Source organism: Podarcis tiliguerta (assembly GCF_965153285.1).
Source record: "Podarcis tiliguerta genome assembly, chromosome: W".
Taxonomy (NCBI): domain Eukaryota; kingdom Metazoa; phylum Chordata; class Lepidosauria; order Squamata; family Lacertidae; genus Podarcis; species Podarcis tiliguerta.
Window position 1 is genome coordinate 21,367,281 of NC_139552.1, and position 16,768 is coordinate 21,384,048.

Consider the following 16,768-nt stretch of genomic DNA (forward strand, 5'->3'; position numbering starts at 1 on the left):
GGTTAGGAGTCAGGGCTAGGGTTCGGTTAAGAGTAAGAATACGGCTAGGTTTAGGGTTGGGTTAGGAATAGGGTTAGGAATAGAGTCAGGGTTCGGGGTCAATGCTAGGGTTAGGGTTAGGATTAAGATTAGGGCTAGGGTTCGGGCTCAGTGCTAGGATTGGGTTAGGGTTGTAGGGTTGGGTTATGGTTAGGAACCTAACTCTGACCCTAACCCTAACCCTAACCCTAACCCTAACCCTAACCCTAACCCTAACCCTAACCCTAACCCTGACCCTATTCGTAACCCAACCCTAACTCTATTCTTAAAATGTACAAAATTATTTCAAATATATCTTGGAAGTGTAAGGAAAAGTAAGGGATATTTTATCATATCTGATGGGATTGTAATGTAATTAATTGGGGGTGGGGGTGGAATGATATGGAACTTAGGGAAGTCGGGGGGTGGGGTGGGGTGGGTGTGTTTTGTGTGGGAGGGTCGGAGGGAGAAAAAATGGGGGGGAACAAGGATGATATGTTTCTGGATAATATGTCTTGTTATAATTTTGAATAAATAATAAATAAAGAAAAAAGAATAGGGTTAGGGTTGTTTAGGAATAGGGTCAGGGTTAGGGCTCATTGCTAGGGTTGATGAACGCAGCAACCCCAGAGTTGTTCGCAACTGGACCTAACGGTCAGGGGTCCTTTGTTAGTACTACTACTACTCTAAGCTGAGGTTCCTGTCTTGTTGATGACCCTGGTGTCCCCTTTTTTTGGAGATTTCTGTACGTTGGTGTCAGAGCTGGCTCCGGGTCCCAGCTCACCAAGGACCAACGCTAGCCGGTAGTAACGTATCAAAGTCTTTATTGAAGAATAGTTTCCATTTCCAAGCCTCAGCGTCCCAGCTCTACATCTGTACTCTAGACCGGCGAAGCTCCGTCTGAGTCTCCGCCCCCTGCGCACCAGTTTAAGACTCTAATCTTACTCCACCTCTTCCTTCTCTCTCTCTTCCTCTGGGTCCTACTACCCCCTGGGGTCTCCTCCCTCCTGGACTCTTCTGAGGCAGACGTTGACCCCTCTGACTCCTCCCCCTCTCTTCGGCGGGCTTTAGGACCTGGCTCCCTACCCGGGCTGCCCACCTTGCCGCCCTCCTGTACATTTGAACTTGGCGTGCGCGCGCGTTTAACTTTCCTGATGACCGTCTCCTCGCTCCCTGACGAGGGCGTGATCCCTCCTGCCTCACGTTCTCCCGCTGCCCGCGCGCCCCCTGATCCCGATGCCTGGGACTCCTCCCCCCTACTGTGCTCTGGGGGGGACGCTGGTCCGGATTTCCAGCTGCTACTCTCTGAGTCCCCTCTGGTCCCTTCTTCCCGAGGTGCCCCCCTGGGCACTCCCCTTGCCCTGACTATGGGGGCCCCTTTCTGTGAATCTTCCGAGTCACTGGAGAGACTCAGAGACCTCGGACTGCTGTCCTCGCTGACATTTCCTTCGGACTCCTCCCCCTCGCTCTCCACTTCCTCCCTCTCCTGTGACTCTGCTCCTGAACCCCTGACAGTTGGGCTCAATGACCCTGGGTGACCCTTCTGTTTGGAGATTCCTACAACTGTATTGAGCTTTTTCTTTTTTAAACTGTTGATTATTTATTTGTTTGTTTGTTTATTATCCTTTGTTTTTAATTTTTTTTAAGGAAACCATCCAAATTGTTGAGCTGATAAAAATGAGGAGGAGGAAACCAAGCCCCAAGCTAAAAAATTAAGAGAGATTGGGAGTGCGTAGAGATTTATATGAAAAAATGTGGATATGGAAATGAAGTTTGACATAAACGTAAAGGATACCAGAAAATATTATAAAGGATCTAATATTATGAAGTATAAATAATGGCCAACACAACCAGGAAAAAGAATCCAAATGCCAATAAGATCTCACATGGGTGAGGGGAAGTCGGGTGGGGTAGGGAAGTAGAGGGTGGTGTTTTGAGAATTATTGAGAATTTGATATAATAATGTCAGGGGTTCAGGAGCAGAGGCACAGGAAAGGGAGGAAATGGAGAGAGAGGGGGAGGAGTCCGAAGGAAATGTCAGCGAGGACAGCGGTCCGAGGTCTCTGAGTCTCTCCAGCGAATCGGAAGATTCACAGAAAGGGGCCCCCATGGTCAGGGCAAGGGGGGTGCCGAGGGGGACATCCCAGGAAGAAGGGGCCAGGGGGGACTCAGAGAGCAGCAGTTGGAAATCAGGACCAGCGTGCACACCAGAGTGCAGCAGGGGGGAGGAGTCCCAGACATCGGGATCAGGCGGCGCACTGGCAGCGGGAGAACATGAGGGAGGATTGACCACGCCTCCGTCGGGGAGCGAAGAAACGGTCAAGAGGAAGTTTGAAGGCTGGGCGCGCGCGCCAAGTTCAAATGTACAGGAGGGCGGCACAGTCGGCAGCCCGGATAGGGAGCCAGGTCCCAAAGCCCGCCGGAAAGAGCGGGAGGAGTCAGGGGGGTCATCGTCAGCCTCAGAAGAGTCCAGGAAGGAAGGGACCCCGGAGGGTAGCAGGACCCAGAGGAGAAAGGAGAGACGGAAGAGGTGGAGTAAGGCTAGAGTCTTAAACTGGTGTACAGGGGGCGGAGATTCAGATGGAGCTTCGCCGGTCTAAACCCTAGACGTAGAGCTGGGGCGCTCCGGTTTGAAAATGGAAACTGTACTTCAATAAAGACTTTTGTACATTACTACCGGCTAGCGTTGGTCCTCTGTGAGCTGGGACCTGGAGCCAGCTCTGACAATAATTGACGAGGCCTGCTCGTCTTTTTGGGATGAGGCAGTTTTTCACCAAGTTAGCTTGAAAAGAATCTCACACACCAAGCTGGATTTTTAAGGGCTCTCTCACACAGCCTCCAAGGCTGCTGCCCGCCTTTATTGAAGTCTTCAGCTAAAGTCTCTTGCAACAATATATCAGCTAGCAGATAAAGAATGTACAGTACATCACGCCCCCCTCAGATCATGTTACATGGACCAATGGCTACATTGGCATGAACTGTTCACGCGTTGTCCATGCCCCAAGCAGCATCTTGCTTTGTCCAGTAAGAAACTTCTTTCCATGCCAATATGCATAAGCAACCATTTTCCTACAAATAATAATAATACTATTATTGTCAATGTACAACCTGTGCACAATGTAATTGTATAAAAGTAAAATGATTGTGTTTCTAATTTGAATTATTTTGAATGATTGTGGTTGTAAGTCCCCCCCCCAGTTTTTACTTCTCTTTCTGTCACAAAAACTTTAAATAATAAATTATTAAGATAATAATAATGAAACCGCCTAAATTGCAGCAGCTTCTTCTTCTTCCTCCTCCTCCTCCTCTTCTTCCTCCTCCTCTTCTTCTTTATCCTCCTCCTCTTCTTCCTCTTCCTCCTCCTCTTCCTCCTCCTACTCCCCTTCTTCTTTCCAAAAATTTTATTAGTTTTTACAATATCAATGACAAACAAAAACATAAAACAAACAAAACATAACAAACATAAATCATAACCTTATTGAAAATAACAGTTATTTACTTTGTAAAACGGCTTCCTCGTTTCCCCTTAGTTGAATTTCATTGCATATCCTTATAACAGTTTTCCAAATCCCAATTTTAATACCCTTTAAATTAAACATTAACATCTTTAAATCTTCTCCTTCTTGTATTAAACATATTATTTTATCAGTTAACATAAATGCAATCCTAAGCCCATTAAGTATCTGGATGCAATTTCCAGTTATTTTAGCTTAACAAATTTAGCTAAATAATCATTAAATTTCTTCCATTCTCCATGGTGTTCCTCCTCCTTCTGGTCGCAGACTCTTCCGGCTAGATCGGCTAGCTCCATAAAACCCATCATCTTCATCTGCCATTCTTCTACTGTTGGTAATTCTTGAGTTTTCCACTTTTTAGCTAACAAAATACGAGCCGCAGTTGTGGCATACAAAAATAGATTAACATCTTTCTTGGGCAATTCCGAACCTGTTATTCCAAGAAGAAAGGCCTCTGGTTTCTTTATAAATGTATATTTCAACATTTTTTTCAATTCATTATAAATCTTTTCCCAGAAGTTCTTCACCTTGGAGCAGGTCCACCACATATGAAAAAAATGTTCCTTCCTTTTCTTTACATTTCCAACATGTATTATCACAATTATGATACATCTTTGCTAATTTTACAGGAGTCAAATACCATCTATACATCATTTTCATAATATTTTCCTTTAACAAAGTACATGCGGTGAACTTCACCCCTTTCTTCCACAATCTTTCCCAGTCCTCAAACATTATGTTATGTCCTAAATCTCTTGCCCAATCTATCATCACCGATTTAACTTGTTCATCTTTCGTATGCCACTCCAGCAAAAGCTTGTACATTTTAGATAAGTTTTTACCTTCAGTATCTAACAACTCCATCTCCAACTTAGATTTTTCCAAGGCAAAACTGTTTTTCTTATCCAATTTATACAATTCATTAATCTGGTGGTAATGTAGCCAATTTAAAAAGGTAAAGGTACCCCTGCCCGTACGGGCCAGTCTTGACAGACTCTAGGGTTGTGCGCCCATCTCACTCAAAGAGGCCGGGAGCCAGCGCTGTCCACAGACACTTCCGGGTCACGTGGCCAGTGTGACATCGCTGCTCTGGCGAGCCAGAGCCGCACACGGAAACGCCGTTTACCTTCCAGCTAGTAAGCGGTCCCTATTTATCTACTTGCACCCAGGGGTGCTTTCGAACTGCTAGGTTGGCAGGCGCTGGGACCAAACAGCGGGAGCGCACCCCGCCGCGGGGATTCGAACCGCTGACCTTTCGGTCTTAATTTATAACCTTCCTCTTCCTCTATTAATAAGTCATAATATCTCAACCATTTGGTATCCATATTTAATTTTTTCTGGGCCTTTGCCTCCATTGGTGAAAGCCATCTGAGCGTCTTTATTCTAAAAGGTCTTTGTATTTTATCCAAACATTATACGATTTCCTAATTATATGATTTTTAAATGCTTTATGGGCTTTTACTTTATCATACCACAAATATGCATGCCAACCAAACACATTATCAAATCCCTCTAAATCTAGTAAATCTGTAACTTCTAATTTCATCCATTCTTTAATCCAACAAAGTGCAGCAGCTTCAAAATAGATTTTTAAGTCTGGCAGAGAGAATCCCCCTCTTTCTTTGGAATCTGTAAGTAATTTGTATTTAATTCTGGGTTTCCTCCCCTGCCAGATAAATCTAGAAAGAGCTTTTTGCCATTCTTTAAAACATTTCACATTGTCTATAATTGGGAGGGCTTGAAACAAAAAAAGCATCTTTGGCAGCACATTCATCTTAATCACAGAAATCCGGCCCATTAATGACAATTTTATGTTAGACCACACCTCTAAATCTCTTTTAATTTCATTCCATATTTTCTCATAGTTATCCTTATACAAATTCAAATTTTTCCCAGACAGGTTCACCCCCAAATATTTAACTTTTTTCACAAAATCTAGGCCCGTTTTTTCTTGTAATATTTTCCTTTCTTCATTATCCAGATTTTTCTCTATTACTTTGGTCTTGCTCTTGTTTAATTTAAATCCTGCTACCTGACCAAACTCATGTATTAGCTCCAGTGCTTTAACTGCACTGGAGTCTGGATCTTGTAATGTCAGAACCAAATCATCAGCAAAGGCTTTTAATTTGTATTGTTTCGAACCTACTGTAATACCTTTAACTTGTTCATCTTTTCTAATCATACTTAGCAAGACCTCCAGTACAGAGATAAACAGCAGAGGGGACAGTGGACACCCTTGCCTGGTTCCCTTCTCAATTCTAATTTCCTCTGAAACCACATTATTTACAATAATTTTAGCTTTTTGTTCTTGATAGATCACTTTAATACCATTTATAAAATCATGACCTATCCCCATACTCTCTAAGTCATGTAACATAAAACTCCAAGAAACATTGTCAAAGGCTTTCTCAGCATCGATAAACATTAACATTGCTTTACAACTCTTTCTTGCTTCTAACTTTTCCAAAATATCCACAACATTTCTTATATTGTCTTTCATATGTCTTCCAGGCAGAAATCCTGCCTGGTCTTTATGAATATACTCAGATAAAACCTTTTTTAGTCTATTAGCCAATATATTTGCAAAAATTTTATAATCCACATTGAGTAGGGAGATTGGTCTGTAGTTTTTAACGTTGGATCTATCCTGACCCTGTTTAGGAATCAGAGTAATGTACGCTTGTTTCCAGGTTTCAGGTGCCCCCCCCCCCCGTAAAATTGAATTAGATATTTCTACCAGAGGTTGCATAAGCCAATCTTTCAATGTCTTATAAGATTTCGCTGATAGACCATCAGGTCCTGGTGTCTTGCCAAGTTGCATTGAATTTATTGCATGTTCCACTTCCTGACTTGTAATTACGCCATTTAGTAGGTTCTTTTTATCTTTCGGAATCCGTTGCAGTCCGTTGTTCTTTATAAATTGCTCGATTTCCCCTAGATCTTCTTTTTCTTTTTTATACAGTTGTTTATAATATTTATAAAAACATTTTCTAATGTCTGCAGGGTTCTCTACCGATTTTCCTTCTGTAACAATGTTTGTAATAGTACTTTGTTTTTGTCTCTTCTTTAGTTGCCAGGCTAATAGTTTCCCACATTTATTTGCAGATTCAAAATTTCTTTGTCTCATCCTTCTTATCTTCCATTCAATTTCTTGGTTTACTAACTGTGAATATTGAACCTGTAAGGCTTTAATTTCTTTTTGGATCTGCAAATTCTTTGGGTTTCCTCTAAGCTTCTTTTCTTTGTCTTTCAGTTGTTCTATAATTTTGTCTTTTGTCTCATTCTGTGACTTTCTCCTAATTGTGTTTTGTTGTATCAGAAACCCTCTCATTACCGCTTTGCTGGCCTCCCAAATCACCCTTATCTCCATTCCTTGAGTCATATTAAGTTCAAAATAATCCTTTAGGGTTTTTGGGGCCTTATTTACAATTGATGAATTTCTCAACAAATCGTCATTCATTCACCATCTGAAGGGACCCTGAACAAACATTTTCAAGTCCATAGAAACTGCATTATGATCCGAGCAGGTTTTAGGGCAAATTTCCGTTTTTGCCACTTTAGGAACCAAGTCTCTGGATATCTATATAGAGTCTATTCGCGGAAATACTTGGTGTGCATCTGAAAAAAAGTGAAGTCTCTTTCCATTGGATTTCTAATTCTCCATATATCTGACAGATCAAATTTTCGTAACCTTTCGTAACCTTTGATCTCTGAGTTCTGTCCATCAAGGTAGATGCAACTCCATTCAAATCCCCCATCAAAATAATTTTATAATCCAAGTATTCCAGCAGACTTGCTTCCAGGTTCTTAAAAAATTCCGCTTTGCCATCATTAGGTGCATAGATTCCTAATACCAAAAATTTCTCGCCTTGTGCTGAAATTTCAACTGCAATATATCTTCCTTCCTCATCTTTGAAAGCAAATTTTGGATTCCATTTATCTTTGATGTAGAAAACCACTCCTCTTTTTTTGACTTTGTCAGAAGAAATAAATTCTTGACCCAATCTTTTATTTATTAAATTTTTTGGGTGTAATCTTGTAATGTGGGTTTCCTGTAGACAAATTATGTCCAAATTTTGTTTCTCCAAAATATGATAAATTTGTCTCCTTTTTTGTGGCAAGTTCATGCCATGAACATTCCATGAATAAATTCTCAACTCCATATTATCTATTTACGAGGAGGCTGCCTCCGCCCCCCTTCTTCTTCCTCCTCCTCCTCCTCCTCCTCCTCCTCCTCCTCTTCTTCTTCTTCTTCTTCTTCTTCTTCTTCTTCTTCTTCTTCTTCTTCTTCTTCTTCTTCCTCCTCCTCCTCCTCCTCTTGTTCCTCTTGTTCCCCTTCTTCTTCCTTTTCCTATTCTTTTTCTTCCCCTTCTTCCTCTTCTTTGTTTAATTAATTTAGGAAACCACCCGGGGGTGGGGGAGCTGCGCAGCTTTGCCAGCCGCCTCCCCTTCCCCTGCATGCCTGCCGGCTGCGTCCTGCCAACCATAAGTTTGGCGGGCGCACAGCTTCCCTCCCAAGCCTCTGCGGGGATCGCTCTCCTGCAGCGGCCTGTTGCGCTCCTGTTGCGCTCCCTTTCCAGGGCAGCTTTATTTATTTCATGTCTGAAAGGAGTCCTCTGTGCGTGGCAAAGGCTTGTTGCTGGGACAATAGGAGGCTGCCTTATACTGAGTCCCACTATGGCTCTATCTAGCTCAGTCTTGTTCACAATGGATGGTAAAAACTCTCCAGGGTTTCAGACAGAGGACATTCTAGCTGGAGATACAACAGATTGAACCGGAGAGCTTCTGCATGTAAGCAGCTGCTTTACCACTAAGCTATGGCCCTTCTCCCATTGCTTCTGCCCTGAATGAACTGCAAGCCTGTCCTCCAGTCCTCCCAAAACTCTCTTTGGTGGCTACACTCTGCAGGAGGTCATTGGCTGCAGAGGTTGAGCTGAATCCGTGAGAAGGCTGATCTGTAATGAAATGCTGACTTTCAGGCATCTCTTGAAGACCTTTTCTATGCCAACAGCTCTGTGCTATCATTGAAACATTTCTTGAGCACCCAGACATTTGAATTCTTTGGACTGATTTTAATGTCCACCCTCCACCCGCTTTTGTACATTGCCGTATTTTATGACATGCCCTAGCTTCTGAGAAGCCTTTCGCTCAAACCAGTTAGACATGACATGAATTGGTTGTTTTACCCACCCGGCATGTATGGAATAGACCCTGATGAATAAACTGACAAGGCATAATTAATCCCCCAGCTGAACTGAACAGGGAGCAGCAGCTGGGGTAGAACATGCAAACAAGAAATTATTAGTTCAAGGTACAGAAGCCCCAGAACACCCCAGCCACATGGAGTTAAGAATAGCAATTCCAGATTAAAGGGCTTGCATCTGAGACATTTGTTCCTTCCTTTTTGCCAAGACAGGCGATGTTCCTACGAATACATGGGAAATTTTGAAAGGACCGTGGGCAATTCTCCTCCACAGCTGAAGATCCAGAGCTATCTGAAGAGGGGGAAATCCCAGGTCTTGCTCAGCTGGAGATGTCTTATTTCCTTTTTAGATATAAGCTAATGAGAATTTTAGGCTGCCGGGGGTGGGGCAAAATCTGAGGATGGGAAAAATGATATCACTGGCAGTCACATGGGAGGCTGCTGAAAATGCACATGGAGAAACAATGGGTCCTTGAACTGAGGGGACTGTTTGACCTGCAGGAGGAAGCCAGTTGTTGAAAGGGAACATGGATCTGAGAAGAAGCTTAGAGGGAGATTTCAACATCCTTCTGGGGTAGTTTGTCCACCTTTGGTCACTACAGCTCTCACCTGCAGCTCTTAGAAACTGTCAGCCTGCAGCAGCAGCCACACCCCAGGAATGGCTTCAACTGGCAGGCTAACCAGGTGAGGGGAGTTGATGGTCTCAAACCCTCAGTGAGTTAGGGGCTTCCCCTGCATGCAAAGCTAGTGTCGGGTACTGGCTAGAGGAGGAGGAATGGCAGGAGGCTCCAGCCAGGGAACCCCCCCCCCCCAGGAAGCATCAAAGTGGGAACACTCCAAGCCAGGAGACTGCTGGTGGGATGCAGGAGACAGGTGAGGAGGAGGAGGAGGAGGAGGAGAAGGAGGAGGAGGAGAAGGAGGAGGAGAAGGAGGAGGAGGAGAAGGAGGAGGAGAAGAAGAAGGAGAAGAAGAAGAAGGAGAAGAAGAAGAAGAAGAAGAAGAAGAAGAAGAAGAAGAAGAAGAAGGAAGAAGAAGAAGAAGAAGGAAGAAGAAGAAGAAGAAGAAGAAGAAGAAGAAGAAGGAAGAAGAAGAAGAAGAAGGAAGAAGAAGAAGAAGAAGGAAGAAGAAGAAGAAGAAGGAAGAAGAAGAAGAAGGAAGAAGAAGAAGAAGAAGGAAGAAGAAGAAGAAGAAGGAAGAAGAAGAAGAAGAAGGAAGAAGAAGAAGAAGAAGAAGGAAGAAGAAGAAGAAGAAGAAGGAAGAAGAAGAAGAAGAAGAAGGAAGAAGAAGAAGAAGAAGAAGGAAGAAGAAGAAGAAGAAGAAGGAAGAAGAAGAAGAAGAAGAAGAAGGAAGAAGAAGAAGAAGAAGGAAGAAGAAGAAGAAGAAGGAAGAAGAAGAAGAAGAAGGAAGAAGAAGAAGAAGGAAGAAGAAGAAGAAGAAGAAGGCTTGAGAGCCAGTGTGGTGTAGTGGTTAAGAGCGGTAGTCTCATAATCTGGGGAACCAGGTTCGCATCTCCGCTCCTCCACCTGCAGCTGCTGGGTGACCTTGGGCCAGTCACACTTCGTTGAAGTCTTGCAGCCCCACTCACCTCACAGAGTGTTTGTTGTGGGGGAGGCAGGAAAGGGAGAATGTTAGCCGCTTTGAGACTCCTTAAAGGGAGTGAAAGGCGGGATATCAAATCCAAACTCCTCCTCCTCCTCCTCCTCTTCTTCTTCTTCTTCTTCTTAACAAGCAACAGTTTTAAGGCAGACTGAGGCAGCTGAGGAGGAGGAGGAGGTGGTGGTGGCTGAGGCTGCAACAGATCCCCAGGCACCTGCCATGTCCACTGTTCCCTTCTCCCCTCCTCCTCTGTCCCCAGGAACAAGGGAGGCATTACATGGAGCAGAACAAAAGGCACAGAGAGCCCCTCCACGACTGTTGGGAAGTCAGCTGACTGAGGAGGAGCCTTAGGCTAGGGATGCCATATTTCTAAAAGTAGAAACCAAGACACCCCGAAAGCTGTGGAGCTATTTTTAGGAAGACCCCCAAATTGTTGAGCTTCTTAAAGGAAGACCCAGAAGCTGTTGATGTATGAGAGCCCTACCTTAGGAGGAGGCTAAGATCCTCCGTTCTGGCAACTGGGGCTAGTCCTGCCTGTGGAGTTTCTCTGTCGGGTTTTGTCTCTCTGAAGAAAGAGTCCACCTTACTGCTCATCTCTGAGTTTTGATGCTGAACTGCAGCTGAATCAGCCCTGACAGCCAGGCTCCGGTCAATTGAGCAGATGAGACCACTAGGGGGTCCAACAGTCAAGAAGGTGGTTTCTGCCCGTGCTGTAGAGGGAAGTGACGAGCAGTGGGGCTCATCCACCTGGGAAGGTAGCTCATTTAAGAGAAGGAAGTCCCTGATCCTAAACCTGATTGATCCATTTAGCCCAGTATTGCCCACTTCCAGCCTGAGTGGCAGAAGCTCTCCAAGGTCTTGGGCAGAGAGAGGCTCCTACCTACATTGAGCTTCTAACTGCAGGTGCTAGGGACTGCACCTGGGACCTTCTGCATGCAATGCAGGTGCTGACACACTGAGGCTATGGCGCCTCCACAAAACCTTCAGGTATGGGCAGGAGGCACTACTCGGCATCCTTATATCCCACCCTTCCTCCCAAAGGAGTCCAGGGCAGCAAACACACAACAGTTAAACAACCAAAACATCCAAAAACAGTTCCTACACAGAAGCAGACTAAGAAAAATCTCTCCTTAGAAGGCTTCTTGAAAGAGGAAGCGGAAGTAGGCATTGAAAAGATAGCAGAGAAGGGACCCCCGATAAGATGGTACCTGCAGGAAGCCGTCATCTGCAGAGCAGAGCCATCCATTGGGTATATAAGGGGTGATATGATTTTTCACCCCTTCATGGATCACTGCCTTGCCGTGGCGAAGGGGCTTGAAGAACTCAGAGAAGCTATGAACTATGCCGAGCAGGGCACCCAAGATGAACAGGTCATAGTGGAGAGTTTGGACCAAACGTGATCCACCTGGAGCAGGAACCGGCAAGCCACTCCAGTATCCCTGCCAAGAAAACTCCATGGACAAAGACAACAGGCATATAAAAGATATGACGCTGGAAGATGAGCCCCTCAGGTCGGAAGGCGTCCAACATGCTACTGGGGAAGAGCGGAGGACAAGTACAAGTAGATCCAGAGCTGATGAAGCGGCTGGGCCAAAGCCGAAAGGACGCTCAGTTGCAGACATGCATGGAAGCGAAAGGAAAGTCCAATGCTGTAAAGAAAAATATTGCATAGTGTCAGAGCTGGCTCCTGGTCCCAGCTCACAGAGGACCAACGCTAGCCGGTATTAATGTATAAAAGTCTTTATTGAAGTACAGTTTCCATTTCCAATCCGCAGCGTCCCAGCTCTACGTCTAGGGTTTAGACCGGCGAAGCTCCATCTGAATCTCCGCCCCCTGTACACCAGTTTAAGACTCTAACCTTACTCCACCTCTTCCGTCTCTCCTTCCTCCTCTGGGTCCTGCTACCCCCCGGGGTCCCTTCCTTCCTGGACTCTTCCGACGCAGACGTTGACCCCCCTGACTCCTCCCGCTCTCTTCGGCGGGCTTTAGGACCTGGCTCCCTATCCGGGCTGCCAACTGTGCCGCCCTCTTGTACATTTGAACTTGGCGCGCGCGCGCAGCCTTCAACCTTCCTCTTGACCGTTTCCTCGCTCCCCGACGGAGGCGTGGTCAATCCTCCCTCATGTTCTCCCGCTGGCAGCGCGCCGCCTGATCCCGATGCCTGGGACTCCTCCCCCCTACTGCACTCTGGTGTGGACGCTGGTCCGGATTTCCAACTGCTGCTCTCTGAGTCCCCTCTGGCCCCTTCTTCCTGGGGTGTCCCCCTAGGCACCCCCTTGCCCTGACCATGGGAGCCCCTTTCTGTGAATCATCCGATTCACTGGAAAGACTCAGAGACCTCGGACCGCTGTCATCGCTGACATTTCCTTCGGACTCCTCCCCCTCGCTCTCCATTTCCTCCCTTCCCTGTGCCTCTGCTCCTGAACCCCTGACATCCATCCCCCCCTCGAAGCCCCCCCTTCCCCCCTCCCCTCCTTCAGGTGCGGGTGCTGGGTGCTCCGTCGTTGTGGGGGTGAATGGCGGATACAGTTCGTCCCCCTTGGCGTGCATCCAGCCGGATAAGTCCGGCTCGTCCTCCGTGCTCTCGCCGACCTCGATTTCCTCTGCTTCCATCTCTGTGCCGCCGTGCTCGAACCCAAGGTCCTCCCCCAGCACGTCCATGTCCATCTCTCCCCCGGTCACCTCTGGGGTCGTTGCCTACCAAGGACCCCCCAGCCACTTCCTGCTCCACCGCTCCTCTGGTCGATCGTCCCACCAATAAGAGCGGTCTGAGGCAGACCCCGAGGGCGATCCCTCCGGGGAACGTGTGTCTAGTGCCGGTTCTTCGTCCGAGGTGAACCCCTGGAACGTGCTGGCTGAAAGCGTGGGTGTGAAAAGCCAGTCGTCGAAATACGCTGCTGGCATGGGCCTGTGCGGGAACAAGGCATGAAACTCTTCCTTGAGAAGAGGCTCGTCCAAGGCATAGTCCGGCACCCAACGGTTGGCGCTGGCCGGGGTACCTTCGCTGGCGAGAAAATATTCTACTCCCTCTTCCCCCCATCTCGAGTCTAAAATCTCTGTGACCTGGTTGATGGGTTCCCCTCTTGGCGACCCCCTCCTTGTGGGCGTCTCCCTGAGCGGGTCTGGTGCCATGCCCGGCACCTGAAATCTGTGAGGTGCTTTGTAGGGCGTGAGCACTGATCTATGGAACACTGGGTGCATTCTGGATCCCTCCGGAAGTGTCAACCGGAAGGCCACTGGATTGATCTGTGCCTCAACTTGGTAAGGTCCTAGCTGCTTATGTCCGAGTTTCTTCTTAGCTAACGATCTGGTCAGCACTGCCTGGGCTGCTAACCAAACCCAGTCTCCCACCTGTATGTCTTCCCCAACCCTTCTGTGCTTGTCAGCCTGCAGTTTGTATGCGTGCTTTGCTAGTTCTAACTGCCTCCGAAGCTGTTCGTGAACTTCCTGCAATTCAGACGCTAAGGCCTGTGGCTCCCCCTCACCCAGTCTCTCTAATCCCGGGAAGGTTCTGGGGTGCCTCCCGTTGTTGGCGAAGAACGGTGTCACCCCCGTGGACACGTGCTTCGTGTTGTTGTAGGCGAACTCAGCGAGCGGCAGGTAGTCCACCCATGTTGCCGGCTGCTGATTTGCGTAGCATCTCAGGTACTGCTGCATGATGGCGTTGACGCGCTCCGCTTGTCCGTTGGTCTGCGGGTGTCTTGCCGACGCTAGGTTGATCTTGACGTTCAGGAAACCCATCAGCTTCTGCCAGAAGTTCGAGATGAACTGTCGCCCCCGGTCGGACAAGATCGACCGTGGCAGGCCGTGAACCCTGAACACGTGGTCTATGAACAGTTTGGCGGTCTGTTCCGCCGTGGCCACCTTCGCGCACGGAATGAAGTGGGCCATTTTGGTGAACATGTCCACCACCACTAGCACTGCCGTCTTGCCTCTCGAGCTGGGTAAATCCGTGACAAAGTCCAGGGCCACCCTCTCCCACGGTTCGCTCGGTGTCTGCAGCGGTTCGAGCAGTCCCGCCGGTGGTTTGTGCACTGACTTGGCCCTTTGGCAGGTGTCGCACCTCGAGACGTAATCCGCGACTTCCCCCCGCATCATGGGCCACCAAAAATCTCTGGCTACTAATTCTGCCGTCTTCTCTTTGCCAAAGTGCCCGGCGGTGGGTGCGTCGTGCAACTGCTGCAGTACTTTTGCGCGGAGGTCGTCTCCCGGTACGTAGAGGGCCCCTCTGCGGATGAGCAATCCGTCGCGTATCTGGAACTCGTTGTCCTTCGCCGTGCCCTTGTGCACCTCCTCCATCTTGGCTTGTGCGAAGGGGTCTTCCTGCAGCGCTCGACGGACAGCATCCAGGTCCACGGTTGCTGAAGCGCACACCCACGCTTCCGGTGCGAAAATGTGCTTGGCCGCTGCTGGTGCCGCCTCTTCGAGGTATTGCGGCTTTCTGGACAGTGCATCTGCCATGATGTTGTTGTCGCCTGGGATGTACTCTATCCTGAAGTCGAAATCTGCAAAGAACTCCGCCCATCGTATGTGCCGCTGGTTCAAGAACCTTGCCGTACGCCAGTACTCCAGGTTCTTATGGTCCGTGCGAACCTGCACTGTGTGTTTGGCTCCGATGAGGAAGTGCCGCAAACGCCTTGAATGCTGCATGAATGGCCAGCAACTCCCTGTCCCAGATGGTGTAGTTCTGCTCTGACTTGCTGAGCTTTCGAGAGTAGAAGGCACACGGTCTCCAGTCCCCCTGCGGGTCTTGCTGCAACAGTACTGCTCCCACGGCTCTGTCTGAGGCGTCCGTTTCCACTCTCATCGGTCTGCTGGGATTCACATGCAGTAGCTGCTCTTCGGACGAGAAGAGACGCTTGAGGTTCTGAAAGGACTGCTCCGCTTGCTCCGTCCAGATGAACTTCTTCTTCTTGGAGCTGAGCGTGTCGGTAATGGCCGCCGTCTGCATCGCGAACCCCTTGATGAACTTGCGGTAAAAGTTGGCGAAACCCACAAACCGCTGGACCTCCTTCCGATTGCGTGGGCTCTTCCAGTCCAACACTGCGCGAACCTTGGCGCTGTCCATGGCGAGCCCCTTGTCCGACAACTTGTAGCCCAGGAAATCTACCTCCTTCCTGTCGAACTGGCACTTTTCCAGCTTGGCGTACAGCCTATGCTCCTGCAGTCTCTGAAGGACTTCCTTGACGTCTCCCTCGTGGGTCTCCTCTGATTCTGAGAATATCAGGATGTCGTCCAAGAAGCAGACGCATTTCTTGTAGAGGAGACCCGCCAGTACGTGATGCATGAAGGCTTGGAAACAGTGGGAGCCATTTTGTAATCCAAAGGGCATAACTCTGTATTCATAGGTGCCCAGGGGCGTGAACATGGCAGTCTTCCACTCGTCGCCCTCCCGTATGCGAATCAGGTTGTACGCCCCTCGCAGATCCAACTTTGTGAAAACGCGTCTGTCAGGGGTTCAGGAGCAGGGTCACACGAGAGGGAAGAAACGGAGAGCGAGGGGGAGGAGTCGGAAGGAAATGTCAGCGGCGACAGTAGTCCGAGGTCTCTGAGTCTCTCCAGTGACTCGGAGGATTCACAGAAAGGGGCCCCCATGGTCAGGGCAAGGGGAGTGCCCAGGGGGACACCTCGGGAAGAAGGGGCCAGAGGGGACTCAGAGAGTAGCAGCTGGAAATCCGGACCAGCGTCCCCCCCAGAGTGCAGTAGGGGGGAGGAGTCCAAGGCATCGGGATCAGGGAGCGCGCAGGCAGAGGGAGAACGTGAGGCAGGACTGACCACACCCTCGTCAGGGAGCGAGGAAACGGTCATCCGGAAAGTAAAACGCGCGCGCGCGCCAAGTTCAAATGTACAGGAGGGCGGCAAGGTAGGCAGCCCGGGTAGGGAGCCAGGTCCTAAAGCCCGCCGAAGAGAGGGGGAGGAGTCAGAGGGGTCAAGCTCTGCGTCGGAAGAGTCCAGGAGGAATGAGACCCCGGGGGGTAGTAAGACCCAGAGGAAGAGAGAGAGAAGGAAGAGGTGGAGTAAGATTAGAGTCTTAAACTGGTGCACAGGGGGTGGAGATCCAGACAGAGCTTCGCCGGTCTAAAGTCCAGACGTAGGGCTGGGACGCTGAGACTTGTAAATGGAGACTATTCTTCAATAAAGACTTTGATACTGTACTATCGGCTAGCGTTGGTCCTTGGTGAGCTGGGACCCGGAGCCAGCTCTGACAGTAAGCTCTGTCTCTCTTTTAAAGTTTTGGCACCAAGAACCTCGCCACGTGAGTCGACGCAGCGAGGACAGAGGAGGGGTGCTTACAGAGCTCACAAAACTCAGGCAAGATGACGACGGAAGAGCAGATAAAAGCCCTACAAGAAGCGGTGACGCAACTCAGCACGGAGGTAATTGCATCCAGGAAGAGAGAGGAGGAAATGGTTACCTCCTGCCGGGATCTCCAGGC